This window comes from Varanus komodoensis, unplaced genomic scaffold (genome assembly GCF_004798865.1).
Source record: "Varanus komodoensis strain SLA01 unplaced genomic scaffold, ASM479886v1 scaffold57, whole genome shotgun sequence".
Classification (NCBI taxonomy): domain Eukaryota; kingdom Metazoa; phylum Chordata; class Lepidosauria; order Squamata; family Varanidae; genus Varanus; species Varanus komodoensis.
In genome coordinates this window covers 3,578,872-3,594,732 of record NW_025336182.1, presented here as the reverse complement: position 1 = coordinate 3,594,732, position 15,861 = coordinate 3,578,872, and the positions used below count along the sequence as shown (strand labels likewise).

The 15,861-nt window shown below is 55.2% G+C and overlaps 1 protein-coding gene and 1 long non-coding RNA gene across 2 annotated transcripts in view; one reads left to right on the top strand and one right to left on the bottom strand.

Annotated features, from left to right (window-relative positions):
- CERS2 (ceramide synthase 2) overlaps window positions 1-15,789 on the bottom strand; it is a 29,586-nt gene extending 13,797 nt beyond the window's left edge. Inside the window, exon 1 of the mRNA XM_044449155.1 lies at window positions 15,628-15,789. The gene's annotated coding sequence lies outside the window, so the exon portion shown is untranslated. The remainder of the gene's footprint in view (window positions 1-15,627) is intronic.
- On the top strand, window positions 2,132-4,866 carry LOC123032933. Its single transcript, XR_006416555.1, has 2 exons — window positions 2,132-3,138; window positions 4,276-4,866. It is a non-coding gene; the product is annotated as an uncharacterized LOC123032933 (long non-coding RNA).
- Window positions 15,790-15,861: the final 72 nt, after the last annotated feature.

Below are 15,861 nucleotides of genomic sequence, written 5' to 3'. Positions count from 1 at the left end.
TAACCAGAGCACACCCAGCTTGCGCTGCGCCGGAGGGAATGGGCTGCCGCCGAGAGCTGTGCAGAAGCGAGCGCAGGTGGCACTGGGGGTTCTTGGGCAGCGGCATGAGAAGCGGCGCTGGGCGGGGGGCGCACCCAGCCAGCCACCCCTATATCGTGCACCGCAGGCCGGTCTGAGAAGACACGTTTCAAAGTGGAGGGCCTCTGGAGCAGAGCCGAGCGGGAACGAGAGGGCACGCGACAGCGCCCACTCCGGCGCACAAGCTCTGCCCTTGACCCTCATCCGGACCACCACCAAACGGACAAGCTCAGGCAAGAAGCCAGTCGCCCGGCCTCAGTGCAGACGGGCGAGACCTCAGCCCCTTCCCCAACCCGCTGGCCTCCCGGCATGGGCCCTTCGGTTCCCGTGGCGTTGCTGTCATGCCACCCACAATTCCTTTAGGAGGGTTTGTTGGCAGACTGGGCGCCTCCACTCCCACTTAACAGGACCCTGTTTGTTGTTGAACAGTGGCTCCCGGGGTGGGGGGGTTGTTGAAAGAGGGGAAATACACATGCACACACAAATGGTGGGCTTACACTGCCCTTGGCTCCAAATATTGCCCACCTATTGGGTTCTCTTTTGAGAAGCAAGAAAAATGAGGTATTATTTCCAAAAGCAACTCCCCTCTCCACTCATGTATGGGCACTGTATACCGCTGTTCAAGGAGGAAGTTATGATGTAGACAAACAGGCCACGAAATATTCTCCATGTGGCACTCAGATCTCAACCCTGCGACAAAATCAAAAATAGATTCAGCGGAGTAAAAGCCTCATGAAGAAATTCCCTGTAGCAAGTTCCTTCACATACAACACAGAGGGTGTTCTCATAGAAATAAACAGCTTGAGAATACAAATAATAGATAACTTGCATAGGGGGAAATTTATATTATTCTAATTTAAATTATTCTAATTCTATAGAGAGGTCTATAACAGGGGAGAATGACCACTCCAAATAACAAGTTGGGGTTCCAATGGGCCAGGTTTCCTGGGGATGATGGGAGCTGTATTCCAGCACAGTCATTAGCTACCAAGCCACACACAAGCCTTAATTTGTCACTGACATTCGGAGGCCTAAACAACTTGGAACCATCTGGCCACCTTCCCCGATTCCCCACAGAGCTTCCAGGGGGCATTTCTGGCCATGCGCACGCTCAGGCCAGCAGCAGGTCAATGGGGTTTACTGACCTAAGCCCCACACCAGTGTGGTCTGAGCCGAGGAAACGGTGGCCGACTGCAAGCACCACGCCCGCTGACGTCAAGTCTTGCCGGTATGTTTTTCCGTGGTGGGATTTGTGTGTTTGGTGGTGGTGGAGGACAGTCTGCCTCAACACCCAAAACCTTGCACCTTCAGTGCAGTAATTTGCATGCCTTTCTTGGCTTGGTAGGTCTCTGCCATGTGCCCGGTGAGGGCATTCAGTGGTACCAAAGTCATTTAAATACATCACGGGCACCTAACGCCGGTCCACTGGCTCCCAGTTCAAGTCCGGGCCCAATTCAAGGTGCTGGTTTTGACCTATAAAGCCCTAAATGGCTTGGGACCAGGATACCTGAAGGAACGTCTCCTTCCTTATACATCCTCACGCCCCTTAAGATCTGCGGGAGAAGCCCTGCTCCGGGGACCCCCTCTAAGAGAGGTAAAAAGGTCATCAACTCGGAGCAGGGCCTTCTCTGCTGTGGCACCCCGACTCTGGACTGTACTCCCCAGAGAGGAAGGCCTGGCGCCAAATTTATACTCTTTTCGGCGCCAGGTCCAAACCTTTTTATTTAAACAGTATTTTAAACTCTAATAGTTTTTTTAGTTTAGTCGCTCAGTTTGGTTTATTGTTTTGTTCTGTTTTATTATTAATATTGTTGCTTAATTGTCCTTTTCAAAATTGTAAGCCGTCCTGAGATCTTGTATAATAGGACAGCATACAAAAGCTTCTAATTAATTAATTAATTAATTAATTAATTAATAAGGCACTCGCAAGAGAAAGTCATGTAACAACCCCACACCTACAAATACAAGGGCTTTTCTTTTCTAGATCTGTTCCGTTTTGCTTGGTGCAGCGACTCAAAGGAATTAAGCAGCTTAGAGGGTTCAGCCGCATTAAAAGGTGCCTCGACCATTTTCTGCCTGGGCCGGATGACATCTAACCCATCCGCTCCGTTCTCGGGTGCTCAGTTCCCTCAGATGACTTTCCAGCCCAGAGGAAGGAATGAGAGCGCTTTGGAGGTTGCGGGAGAAGAAATTTACAGCTGGGCAAGCTTTGGGCTGCGGTCCAAGTCTTCCTAATTGAGAAACAGCGAGGCGCTCGGAGGTGGAAGGAGTGGAGCTCATAAACACAGAAAGCGGCTCTCTGTTTCCATGCTTCAGGCTGGCCAGGCACATTGGGACTGGGAAAGATCCCCCAGTTCCCCATGCCTGCCTGTCAAGAGAATTCAATCCGAAGACCGCGGAGGAACGGCGTTCTCGCAGCCACAAGCTCAGCAGAAATCGGAAATACGCAAGGCAACGCAAACAGAGATCCCACCGGGGCTGCAGAGCTGAGCGCCTGAAGCTTTCCGATGAGGGCGGAAGCGGACCCCCGACTTTTCAGAGACGTTCCCGAAAGCAGAGCTGCAGCGTTTTCAAGCCGAGCTATCGGTTCGCATGGTGCCTTAAACACTTTCCGTGGGCTAAAAAACAGGAACCCCTGATGAATCAGGGGCAGACTGCAGGCTTGCATTTTTCTCAGAAGTCCTTCAAATGACCAGAGCAGACGGAAAGGACCACTTCACAATTTCCCTTCTCCCTCACACAGGAACAAACGCTTCTTCAAAGAAGAGGTCTGTGAGGACACATCAAAACAGGAAGTGGACTTCTTGCTGCAACCCCCCCCTCCCCTCCAGGTTTTGAACCTGGTTTAATTAACTAACTAGCCTCAAAGAAGAACTGCCAACACTCAGACTAAATAAACCTGCAAGAATTGCATTTCCCCCTGCAGTCTTTCCAGTTGCTCGCAAAACGTTTGCCAGGATAGCAGCCAGAACCAGGGCAGGGAGATCTTAATTTGGGCATTAAGCGTCTCTTCCATCGACACGAAGCAAAACTGCAAGAGCAGCAGAACACTGAACTCCTGTATGTTTTCTCTGAAATAGCTTTCCCTGTCTCATTTTTAGATTAAAGATACGAACGGAGGACAGAGAAATCCTTGCAATTTGAGTGCCGGCCTTTCGAGAGGAGTCCCACTGGCCTTTCAAAGGGTACCTTTCTTGTTTGGGAAAACAAGACGCTGACTGCAGCTAGGAAAGAGGCGCAGTCAACAGTGGAGGCCGGCTATGGAACAATTTGCATGGGGAGGCAGGCCCGGTGCTAAACTGTTCGCTTCGCCGGGCTCCCAAAGCAACCTTTTAATTTTAATTGGGCATTGTTTTTAGTCTAAGTTGTTTGACTCTGTTCCTTCTGCTGCACTTAACCGCTGGCTTTAGGATCACTGCTTGATTTTCATCTTTGAGCTCACTGTCTGAATTTTGGATATTAAATCTTAGGAGGAAGGGAAGAGTGGAAATCTATTTATTGGTGTACATGTTAGAAGCACATATGCTCGGATCAAGGTGAGCATAGGTGCAAGTCTACAGAAGTCTGGTGTGTGGTATCGGGCAGAAGCTTTCGAAGAATCTTAGGGACCATGTTGCTAGTCCTCATGGTTTCAGGGGATTTTTGAAGAGTGTGGGCCATATCTGATTGACTCTTGGAAGAATGTGCCTTGAAGTCAGGGGTGAGGGAGTTTTATTGCCCCTGCAAAATTCCTGGAAATCTCCTTGTGACCAGCTGAATAACTTATGCAAACTGAGAAATGGTAACCACATAAGCTATACAGGGTAGGTAACCTTTGAACATTACCAAAGTCTGACTGTTCTACATTTTGGTAGGCCTTTGGTAATCAGTCTCAAAGCGCTTAGCTGGCAGGGTCTGCGCAAAATATATGATCTGGCCAGGGCAACTTCTTCTTCCTTCTCTTTTCTCCTCCTATATTCTTTATTTACTTATTTTATACTGTTAATTTTAATTTTATATTATTGTATCTCAGTGTATTTTTTGTATTTTTGTATTTAGTGGTAATTTATTATGTTCTATTGTATTTCAATGTATCTTATTGTGTTGTAAGCCGCCCCGAGGCTTCGGCAAGGGGCAGCATAGAAATGTTATAATGATGATGATGATGATGATGATGATGATGATGTCCTTTCTCACATGCCACCTGTCCCTACATAGCATTGTATGCCAGCCATCAGATCTGCAACCGCAGATGGGAGGAGAAACTTGGACATGCCGCAACAGACCCGCAGCCGGAGGCCGCTGATGAGGCCGGTCGGTGAAAAGCCAGGCTTGCGACAAGTTCCACTGCTGCCTTCCATCCAGGCACCACTTGGAGAGTTGGACCAGATGCCAACCGGCTTCCAGTCACGGGCTCAAAGCGGCTGGCCTCAGCCTCTAGGACCAGAACGAGAACCAGAAAATGCCCGCTCCCTTTATGAACCCGGCTGCGGTTCTTGCTCTGTATCAGGTCTTCTAACTGAGCTGCACCAGGGCTTCTTGGTTGTGGCACGTCACCCTGGGGACCCCCTGCCCTGGCAGCGGTCCGTCTCATTCCGCATCGCTCCCATGCCACAAAGCCACGCAGAAAGAGTGCCACTGCAGTTCCCAACATCTTGGGCCGCCGGCTGCACGGGCAAGGGCCCTCGAGAGTTCTGCGGGGGTCCCAAATTGCCAAAGGATGCTTTAAGCCTCAACCGCAACCAAACTAACAATAGAACCCAGAAGTGCACCACATAGCGGGCGCGAGAATATAAAAATTCACAAGTTCGGTTGTGTTCAAACTGTCCTTTTCACAACAATGCCTCTGTTGATTAAGAACGGCCCTCGCTTGCTGGAAACAAGCCCGGATGATAAATGACTCTCCCCGTTTAACCTCTGTGCCAGTGGACACTACCTTTTCCGACGCTTTGATGGGTCCACTCTCAGCCTCCCTCACTCCCGGCCTCCCGGAGGCCGATCTCTGAGCAGAGGGCGACAGCTTCAGGGTGTTTGGACGCGGGAAAGCAAAAACCCGGCCACTCTGCGCACCCTGCACTGCTGCCCGCCCTGCAGAACGCGGGTGCGCGGCCGCTGCTTGGCATGGGCTGGACAGCTGGGCCCATTGTGCCCGGGACATTCCGCGGCACGACCCACACAGAGGAAGGCGAGCAAGAGGACGCTTTCTCAGACACGCTGGGCCAGGAAAACGAGACGGGGCGGAGCAGGTGGAGGCACGAGGGCTGCAGTGAGTGGGGTCCTTAGCCTGCAACCTTCCAGACTCAAGGCAAAGACAGTTCCTGTGCAGTCTTGGGGACAGCGCAAGGATACGGAGCACCACAACCTGGCATACCACAGAGGTGCTGGAGGGCCCGTCCTCTCCAGTCGACGGGGCCAGCCGAGGTTCCCACATGTCGAAGACCAACGGAAGGTTTCCGGGCAGAGCCATCCTCAGGTTTGGCTCCCCCGCAGCAAGATGGCCTCCAGTGCCCCCCTCCCTCCATGCGCCTGCCTGCCTTCTCCCTACCTGCCATCTTTCCTATCCCTGCCGAAAATCCAAGCTCCTCCCACGGGCTCTTTGGAGGAAGTCTTGGGAAAGTTAAAGTCCCCTGCAGCTCCCTCCCCAGAGAGCTTCCCGAAATTTAGCCTCCAAGCAGGGTGGGGCAGCCTCCCTCTCATTCATGGGTGAGCAGCCCAGCGCACACATCTGACCTCGAAGGTGCCGAGCAGTGCGCAACCTGCCACACTCGTGCCCATCACGGCCGCCACACTCCGTCAATCCATCGATCGGGTGTCCCAGCATTCCCCATCCCGTGGCCTCCCAGATGTTTCAGGCCACTGCTCCCCACATCCGAGCATTGGCCACAGCGGCTGGGGACGTCTGGGACACCTGGAGGGCGTGTGGTGGGGACCAGCCTGATGCGCACCTTCCTTCGCCCGCGGGAGCGCATCCCTTAGCCTCCAGTTGCGCACGAGCAGCGGTGTGTTGCAAAAAACATGTTAACAAAGACACCTGGAATTTCTTCTCTGCAGGAAATTTCTTCTCCATCTAGGCCAGACGCGATGGGAGAGACACGTACTTGTTCCACCCCATCCTGGCTTCCCGGAAAGCCAGCCTCCGGCCGGATCAGATCTCATGGGCAAAGACCACCGGGCCTTCCCCGTGTCTGTGCAACAGCGCGAAAGGCGATGCTTGGGGGCGATCCCAGCTGGAAGGAGAGGGGGAGATGGCACCTTCCTCCTGCCCCTAACCCCAGGAGTGCCTCCACCTGTTGAGCAATCCCAGACACGTTTTAATTACTAAGGCAAATATTGGCCTCTCTCCTTCAAGAGTTTCAATAGATCGCAGGGTACTCCTTGGAGGAGAACAGGTTTCGGTGACCTTTCTGCCTTTGGTCAGAGTCAAAAATTACGCTGACCTCATGGGGGGGGGGGAAGGGGACACTGTGCACCTCTCCAAAACAGACACCACCGCCCAGCGGGACGCTTTTCTCCTGAAGAATGAAGTCAGAATGCCAAGACGGTGCGACAGCTGGCTGCCCATGATAAGCATCCAGCTGCACCACCCAGGAATGGCCTTGCTCGCCGTCCCTATCTGGAAACTGCAGTTCATGCTTAGCCTGCTTCTGAACGGGAAGGTTTCGTGCCCATCAGGCGACTAATAAAATAAAATTCTCTAAACATTTTTCAGTAGGGAGAAGAATGCAAATACTAGTTGCAATAACACCAGCAGTCTCAAAGGAACCAGTGGGCCAACTCCGCATGAAGCAGCTGCAGAAGAAGGTGAAGTCACATTACATTCAACATAGTAAATTAAATTAGATTTCCCATTCCCAAGTGGACGTTCAATTTGCACCCTGCAGTAAGAGCACCCTTGCAAAGAAAGGGATGAAGCGGAGAAACCCCATAACGCCTCAAGAAGCACAGGAACCCTTCCAACAGCCTCCTGTCAAGAGCCCTTAACCCAAGCCTCTGTTGTGCATGCATGTAGTGGCTACTTGAACCCAAGGCCGGTCTCCAAGCAAGCGAACAGCCTCAGCCGGGTGCAAACATGTCCTTGCAGATCCGATGACACCTCACCGGATGCATCTGCTACACACCTATCGAAGGGGTTCACCTGAAGTTCTCCGAGGGAGAGACCAGCTGGGCAGGACGTGGCTTGACATCTCCAGATTTGGAGAAAAGATGGAGGAAGGGGACCTGTCTCCGGAGGGATAAGCAGCCACGAGGGAGCACTCCAGATCATTCAAGGTGGCAGGAAATGTCTTTGCACACAGCAACTCTGCATGATGAAGTTTACGGCCCAACAGATGGTTACTGCAGCCCCTGCTTGCAGATATATTTTGCCAATGACTAGTTTCCACCCATTCAAACCATGCCATTAAAAAATAAGAGAACATGACAAGCTGTCAGGGAAAAAAAGCTTGCTGATTCAACATCGCTGCCCAGAAATCGAGGTCAAGCTGGAGAGAAGGAACTGCGCGTCTTGGCAATGCTCCGGAGCGTGGTGAGCAGTGGAACAAGGCTTGTTTTGCCGAGCATGGCAGAGCAGCATGGCAAGGAAGCCGGAGGGTGAGAGGAGGCAGAAAGGGAGAACTGGCAGAGCCCCGAAAAGGAGCAGGAGAGCTGGAAGGAAGGGGCTGCTGGCAGCCAGAGCACGGCGGGAGGAAGCGAGCCCGAGTTTCTGAGAGCAGAGGGCCCTGCGGAAGGAGCTCCGGGGAAGGGTGCAAGAGGAATTTCTGCCTCTGGTTTGCAAGTGCCCACCCTTATGTGGAAGGCAAAAGCACGCGCGCTTACAAAGGTACACTTCTGCGGATCTGCTCTGCATTTCCACACGTGTGCCTGTTGTTTAGAAAAAAGACAAAGATGCTTGCGTTCGGGGTGGAAAAGGGGCTTCCACTCATCTCACGATCCACAAGAGAAGACAGTGAAGGAGTGGGAAGGGGGTCCTTCCCACGGAGCAGGTCTTTACGGGGTGGAGGAAGAAAAGCCACAACGGCTTCGAAAACAGGATCGGGGAGCTTGCACCTCATGCAAGAGCAGGCCACCCATCCCCCCTTCCAGTCTTGTGGCCTACAAGTCCCATCAGCCATCACACATGGCTGCATTTGCTAGTGCCCCTGGGTGGAGACCGAAAGATCTTCTTGCCAGTTTGGGACGATCGTTCTTAGACCCCTTTGGGGTGAACGGCAACGGCAGCAGGTCGGCCACGTTTGGCGCAGGCCCTGTTGGATGGGGCGCGGGACCCAAGGGGCAAATTTGGTGGCCTGAACAGCAAGAGGGGGAGCACTGAGTGGCGGAGGGCAGGAGGGGGCTGAGGCATGGCAAGAGAAGGGCTGGGGAAGGGAGGCCAGTCTGCTTCGAGGTGGGGAAGCCAGCGTGGGGCGGGGAGGGGGTGCGGAAGGCCAAGGGCAGTTCCCTGGCAGGACCCCCAGGGAGAGCCAGAAAGCAGAAAACTGGCAGCGTTCTCCAGCCCCTGATGCCACTAGGTTTGGAACCTGCTGCCGGTCCAGAGACATCCAGAGAGCCCCTGGAGGGGCCGAGGGAGACCGACTCCTGGTTGTTCCGCGAAGAACGACTGCAGCCGGCCAGGACAGTGACGGCCAGCAGAAGCACCACGAAGACAATGATTAACTGTATCGTGGCAACGGTGGGTTGTAGGACACCGACCAGGACCTTTGGATGGGGCCGTGAGGAGATGCCCAGTCGTCTTGGAGCAGGCGGCAGTGGCCGGGGGCGGCTTTCGAGTCAGGAGGCAGATGTGTGGAGAGAGCGGCCAGAGAGCTCCTGGGGGTCGCTGTGGAGCCAGAGGAGGAAAGGCAGAGAGGGGATGGGTGGGGGGAGGACCAAGGGGGGTCTCTGGGGTGGAGAGGAGGGGCACAGTTGAATGCAGCGGCAGCCAGCAGGGCGCTGGGCAGGCAGAGGGAAGCAGTGTTTCCCAGCTCGCTGGCCACGCACCCGTTCCAAGTAGGCAGAAGGCCGAGGCCCTTGACCCAGCGGCTCGGTCACGCCATGCCACTTCAGCTGGCATGACCTGCCCTTCCCTCCCTCGCCCTGAGAAAGCACCCCTTCAGCATGCCCTGGGCAGTGGGATAGAAGGGGGCATGCAGGAAGAAGCCCCCCTCCAGGCATCAGCTTGCAGCGCTGCTGGCCTTTGCCCGTGCCCGCAGGGGTTTCTCAAGTCCAAACCAGCTGGTGTGGGGCCCACAGCCTCGGGCGGAGGCACAGCCTTTCCCTGCAATCCAGACTCACCTTCTGCACCCTCTTACCCCCCGAGTAGAACAGATTCTCCTCCCCAAAGGGTGGGGGAAGCTGCATGCTGCGGATCTCCCGGGAAACGTTTCCAAAGCGCAATTCAAGGCAGAATGGGATTTGGAAGGCGAAGCGGGGACTGTCAGTGGGAATGTGGCAAGGCGGGCATCCTGCGGTCAGCTGCCAGCTGCCGAGCATGGCAGACCAGGGCTTCACATGATGTGTGAACAAGCCCAGAGGCTGTTGCAGAAGGTGCATCTGTGCCGTGGGGAACAGCAGCTTCGGCTGTCCGTGCTTACAAGCACCTGCGAGCTTTGCACGCAGAAGGTCCAGGAATGATGGCGAGGGCCGCCATTTCCTCAGGCCCCTGGCGAGCCCACTGCCCTCAGTTTGGGGCTCTCCAAACGCATCAACTCAAACTCCCAGCAGCCCCAGCCAGGTTTGGAGTCGGAGTCCCAAGCATCCAGAGGGATGCCAGGTTGCAGGAAGGCTGCAGGATGACGTTCGGTGCAGACAAAAAGATTGCACCTGGGGAGAAAGGTCATGTCTTATTCCCTCTCACCTGGCGGGGGCGGGGGGTGTAGCTGACCAGAGGCCCCAAGCCACCAGGATAATAGCAGGCAACCTTGGAGGCTGTTTTCAGAGGTTCTCTGGCCAGGAAACAGACAGGCAGCCGACCTGTGCAATGGGCATTAAGAGGCTCACCTGGGGCAGAACCCACGGCAGGTGCAAAACATCTTTGCAATGCAGGAGGCAGGCTCGGCGTGTGCATGTCGGAGACAGAAAGCGTCTTGTGCTTTCGCAGCCTGGCCTCAGCCCTCTCCCTGCCCACTCATCGCCAGGTGTCAAAACCAGAGTCCCCGTTTCAGCAGGAGAAGCTGCATCAGAGCAGGTGGAGCCATGCAGGCAACAGCTACTGACAGGTTAGTTCAGCGGCTTGCCACGGAGCATTAATCACTCATGAAGTGGGGTGGGTTGAGAAGGATCCTGCCTTGAAGCAGCAGCCACCTTTGGAAGAACGTCAGAAGCTGCAGGTCCAATCCCACCAAACTGGGTGCTGAAGACTATTTTTAAAAGGCGTGATCACGCCCAAAGGCTTCCCAGAACCAGCAGCTTTTCCAAAGGTACCTTCTCTGTTGGTGGCGAAGACGAGAATCAGAGATCCTCCTAGCAGAGGCCAACCCGATCTGTGCCCCACTTTCTACAAGAATGGCGCTTAAGTCAGAAGTTTGGGGCTGCAGTTCCCAGCTCCTCTTACCCTACTGGCTGGAGCTGATGGGACCTGTGATCCAAAACACCTGGAGGCACCAGATGGACTTCAAATGTGAAGACACAACCTAGGAACAACCAAATAAGGCTCGGAGGAATTGCCTGGCCCAGCAGTTAGGAGCACAATGAATTTTCTTAACACAGAGGAACTCACAACAGGTCCATGGGCCCCTGGTGCCAAGCAGGATACATTCAGGGGCTCTTCAGCAAGTTTGCAGAACAGGTCAGCTGACCTGCATTGGATCCTCACTCTTTTGCTTTTGGACAACAGAGATATATGCTGCTTTAGTGGGGCCAGATTAATTAAGTTAGTTAAGTTCTGGCCTAGGGTTTGGGATTTTCACAATGCAGTACCAGGTTTCACAACCAGGTTAGTATTGCAGAAAGATAATAAAATATGCTTTATGTACTTTGCCTTGGGGCAGAAAGAACATTGTATCAGCGCTCTGCTGAGATGCAGGGCTGTTTTTAAGTGATCCAGAAAAACAAAAGCTCTGAGCAAAGGTGGCTTAGCAAAGCCATTGTTCTGGCGCACGTTTAGTGGTGGTGTTCACTGCCTAAGCAACAAAGAGCATTTTTTCCCAGTGGTCATATTCTTCTGTTGGGCTGCAGGCCAGACACACTGATCCCCTCAGCCTAAGGAACGCATGTTCCCGGAGAGCAGTGCTCCCACAAGGTTGCAAGGCCTGGGCCTTTGAGCCTATTTCCCTGCGGCGTCTGGTGACCCAGCTTCCAGAGGCCTTTGAACGCAGCAAAGGAAAGCCATTTCTCTGACCCACAGCCAGATTTGCATGCAGGAGGATGGCCTGTCCTACAGACACCAACTAAAAGGCCTGTATTTGTCAGCCCAGCATCTTGGCTTGTGCACGGAATACCCTCCAGCTGCCGCCACATCGCTCCAGAGGAGAGACTCTGGGGGGCTTCCAGATCCTGCCTGCACTTGGTTTTGTCTGGGCCAGACAAAAACCTGGAATGGAGGTGAGCAGAAACAAATTCAACAGCAGCAAGGAAGAGAAGGGAACCCGCGAAGATCTTTGGATGAGATGCCAGCTGTGTTTTGAAGACTCCATGTTTTGGTCATGCCATCGTTGTTCCATACATGCGCCAGAACAATGGCTTTGCTAAGCCACCTTTGCTCAGAGCATTTGTTTTTCTGGATCACTTAGAAACAGCCCTGCATCTCAGCAGAGCGCTGATACAATGTTCTTTCTGCCCCAAGGCAAAGTACATAACGCATTATTTTATTATCTTTCTGTAATACTAACCTGGTTGTGAAACCTGGACGGGTTTCACACGTCCTCCAGAGCTGCACGTGCGATCCTTTTTAAGGAACCCAAATTCGGAGCCCGACATGCCCACGTTAGGAGCCCGGGCAAACCTCTGGCAGCGTCCGCCGCATGCAAGCGGGCTGCGCCGCACCGGTCCAGGCCATGGTACTTCAGGCTGCAGGAGGTAGCAGGGAAGGGTGGCCTTTAAAATTAAAAAAGCTCTGCGTGTTTTCTCATCCACTTTGTGCCTGCAAGGCATTTGTTTAAAAAGGGCACGAGTTCAAAATAAACTACGGACTTTGCTGCCAGCCAGGAAGCAGCAGCAAAACTGGCTGCTGCCATGGAGCGCCTGCCGCAAAAGCAGCGTGAGATCTCCAGCTTCATGGGTAACCCGTGGAGAGGCCCAACGGCAGGTCCGCCAAGTGACTGCACACACAGGCCCCGCAGCCACACCCAGAGACGTCGTGGGAAGCGATCGCAATCAGGCCAGGAGCAGGAGAGAGGAGGTGTTCTGCAGGTGCAGGTGTGGAGCAGGAGAGAGGAGAGCACATCAGATAGCAAGGCCCCACAGCCACCTGGTCTCTGGAGGGCTGCCACATGGGGCCCTCTGCACCCACAGGAACCCGGATCCCGGTGGAGGAGCCTGCAGGAAAGGCTCTCGCGTCCAGGGGCCCGCGGAAGGGCACGGGGGGGGGGTGCTGTGCAAAGGCTTCCTGGAAGGGGTGTCCCCTGGGCGTGTGTGAGGGCAGCACCCCAGCCTGAAACGAGGCTTGATATATGCACAATCGAGCGAGATGACTGACTTGGCCCACTTTAGTCTGCCTGTCTTAGCTTGCCTTATAATTCTTTTGGCTTCATGTTCTTTTCTCTTTGTGTATGTTAAGGAAATAAAACTTTGAAAAAGATGACCAGAAGCTTGCCACCCCCTGGAGGGCTTGCCGGAAGTATCCCGCTGACAGGATCTTAGCCTGGGGTCCGATCCGGCCACAAAACCTCTCTGCGGCCCTGCAATGCAGCTGCGCCTGCTCACAGTGGGATTCGATGCTGCAGCTGGACCTGTGTGGGCAGAACCCCCTCCCCCAGCAGCAGCTCCCCTCACTGGAGGTGGGCCCCAATGCCCATCATCCTGCACCTCTGGAGGCTGCCAGGGTGGAGAAGCCTGCCTCACAGGGTACGGCAGAGATGCCGAAGGAGGGGAGGGGGCTCCGGGGGGCTCAGTCCCCGCATGCTGCTTGTCCCTGCCTCGTCCACGCACACATCTTCAGAGGTGTCCGGCTCTCTGCAAAGCAGAGGTGCCACACAGGCCGGCCCAGGACGCTGCTTCTGGGTCACGGCCGGCCCGGCCAACCCCTGGGCCTCCATCAGGACCCCCCACCCTGTCGGGTCAATTCCGGCTGGCAACCCAGCTGGAATGTCCAAACCCCGCACCAGCCAAGCCTTGACAGCAGCGCCGGGTTTGCAGTGCCCTTCATGGTGAAATCCTTGCAATGACTTCAAGGATGCTTCAAGGAGGCAGCGATTTTGTGAACCGTTATCAGGAAGGAGAAACCAGGGCTGGGCCGGGATATTTCAAACTCTGCAGCCAACACCCTCTTGGCAAGACATCTGCTGGGGGCGGGGGGGGGGGGCGAAGGCTGCCTTCTTTTACAGCTGAATTCATCAACGGGGACTGGCAGGGGAGGTTGGGAAGAAACAGGGGCATCATGGAAGGGGGCAGCTCAATCCCCCCCCCACACACGTCCTGCTCCATTTTGCTTTTTCATTTTCCCATTTTGTGTTCAAGTGGAAACACAATTCACTAGTCCCTGTGCTCACTGCCACCTCTTCCCCTCCTCCCTAAACAAGGATGCTTTCATTCCCAGAAGCAGCACACAAGAAGTCCATTCCTTCAAGATAGCTTCGCCTCCCTTGATCAAAAAGGACACACAGACACCATTATTTTTGGCAGCTTCCTGCTTTCCTACTTTTTTTCTGAGGGGGGGTTTCAAGCAAGCACGTTTCTCTCTCTCTCTCCCTCCCTCCCTCCAGCCCAAGGTAGGCCTTGCTGAACTGGGCCTCCAGCTTTCTGCTCTCCCAAGGAGGCAAAGCAGAGATGAGAACCTCCAACCACGAGTGCGGATGCAGAGGATCCCTCTGGGAGCACGGCAATCCCCCCCTGCCCTTGCTCAGGGTGGGATCCGGCTTGCAAAGGGCCGAGCGGTGCACTGGAGTTGTGGAAGTGGATTGGCACAGCCTTATGTAGGCCGCGAAGCCGACCAGGCACTTCCTGGATTGAACAGAAAGGGAGGAGAAAGAGCGAGCGAGCGAGCGAGCCCCTACACGGCTGAAGCTCGCACAGGGCCAGAGCACCAGGAGTGGGAAGGCCATCCCCAACCATCACCCACAGCTCCAAGGCATTGACAGAAGGCTGCGATATCGCAACAGTTTGGGCAACAGAGCTGAGCAAACACCTCCCTGTCCTGGTCACAAGGACTGCCCTCCATAAAGCAGAAGACAAGCCCCAAGCTGGCACGCCGCAGCGGCTCTGAGCCTTAAAATAATTTTAAGGACCTTTCGTAACCCTTTCCAGGGTCTCCCCCACCCGCCCACCCACCCACGCCAAAGGCCTTGAAAGGACTGTGAGCTGTCGTCAGGACCTAGGCTCTACTTTGGGTAATTTCTATGTATGCGTTTTTACTAGCGCCTCCAATCGCCTGGTACACAAAAGACATTTAACTTCAGAATACAGAATCCCGAGTTGAGCAAAACTGGTTCGGAGTGCTGGGACTGGAGGGCGCATACCCTCAGAAAGCCACTCGCACGCCCTCTCATCCACTCAGCTTTCTTCATTTCTGCAAAATAATCTGCCAGGAGTAATTTCTGCCACGGGGCGGGCGGGGGGGGGGGGAATCCTGGCTGCTCCATCTTCCCCATGATCCAAATCCCCCGGGCCACACCTCAGCCCAAAGAGGCCAGCAACAAACCACCCAAGCAGGAATTTCGCAGCCGCCTCTCCTCTCCAGCCCCTTCCTTTAAAATCCATCCGGCCACCCTGTCCCCGAAACCTCCTCCGTGCACCCCATCTTTGTCACCCGTAAAGAAAACTTTCCCAAACCTGTTTTTGTTTAAGAAAAGGAATTAAAACAAAGCGGCGGCGGTGAGGAGGGGACTGAGTAAAAATTCCACGGCAAAGGGGGATCCGGGAAGCCTTCGAATTAGCAATCCTTATTTCAACAAACCAGTTGAGCTTCAAAAGCAAACAGGAAAAAAGCGACCTAATTACTCCAAGAGGGCGCGAGCGAGCGAGCGAGCGAGCGAGCGACCTCCGGTTCTTCTTTTAGCAATGAATCAGATTCTTGTGCAATGCTACGAAGTGGAAGAGGAAAAACGCGTGCCTCGCTCGGCGCAGCCCCTCCGGCAGCCCGGGCGACCGGGAAGGCCGAGCGAGGCGCCGCCGCCCCTCCGGCTCGGTCCCCCGGGCAGGGGCAGCGGCGGCGGGCGAGGCGCCCCGGACCCGCTCCGGGCCGCCTCCACCGGGAAGCAAGCCAGCGCCCTGCCGCGGCCGGGGGCTGGGACTTACTCGCGAGCAAGCCCGGGCTCGCGGCGGTCCGGCGCCCGGCCGGATTTGGCTGCATCGCCCCCTTCCGAAAACAAAGCGGCCGGCCGGCCCCAGGCCCCCGATCCGTTTGCTGGGCGCCTCCCGGAATGCGCAAGGGGGGGTGGGGGTCGGCGCGCCCCCTCCCCGCCTTCCCACCCCCAGGACTTGCGAGAAACTTGCACTTGCCTGGCCGCGGAGCCGCCGCAGGGAGCGAAGCCAGCCAATTCCACGAGGGAGACACAAAGTTGCGCGGGGGGAACTTCCGCCCGCGGCCGCTCTCCCCGGCCCGCGAAGGGTTAAGCGGGCGGGCGGGGGGGCGGGGGACTTGTTGCAGCGAGCGAAGGGGCAGCCCCACTCGCGCCGGCGGGCAGGAGGCGGCAGGCGTCGCCCGGGCTCCGCTCGCGTCTCTGGCTGCTCGGC